Below are 274 nucleotides of genomic sequence, written 5' to 3'. Positions count from 1 at the left end.
AATTTTAGATCACTCCTTATTCATTCCTTAACAGAATGGAAACTTTTGCTCCTTCCAATGGATTCAATACATGCTAAAATGTGTCTGAGGACACTTGTTAATTAGTTAGACCCAAAAGTTAAAAATTCCATATTGAATTTATGTTTTTTATTCAGACATTCTATTTTTGGTATTTTTAAATAATATTTTAAGGCGCTTCTAGCAAGAGCCTTAGCTAGTTAGCTTACATATTTAACAAAAGCTTGCCAAAAGAACTTCAAAAAAAAATCTACTT

The sequence above is a fragment of the Arachis ipaensis genome, chromosome B07 (assembly GCF_000816755.2).
Source record: "Arachis ipaensis cultivar K30076 chromosome B07, Araip1.1, whole genome shotgun sequence".
Taxonomy (NCBI): Eukaryota; Viridiplantae; Streptophyta; class Magnoliopsida; order Fabales; family Fabaceae; genus Arachis; species Arachis ipaensis.
This window is presented reverse-complemented; position numbering follows the sequence as displayed.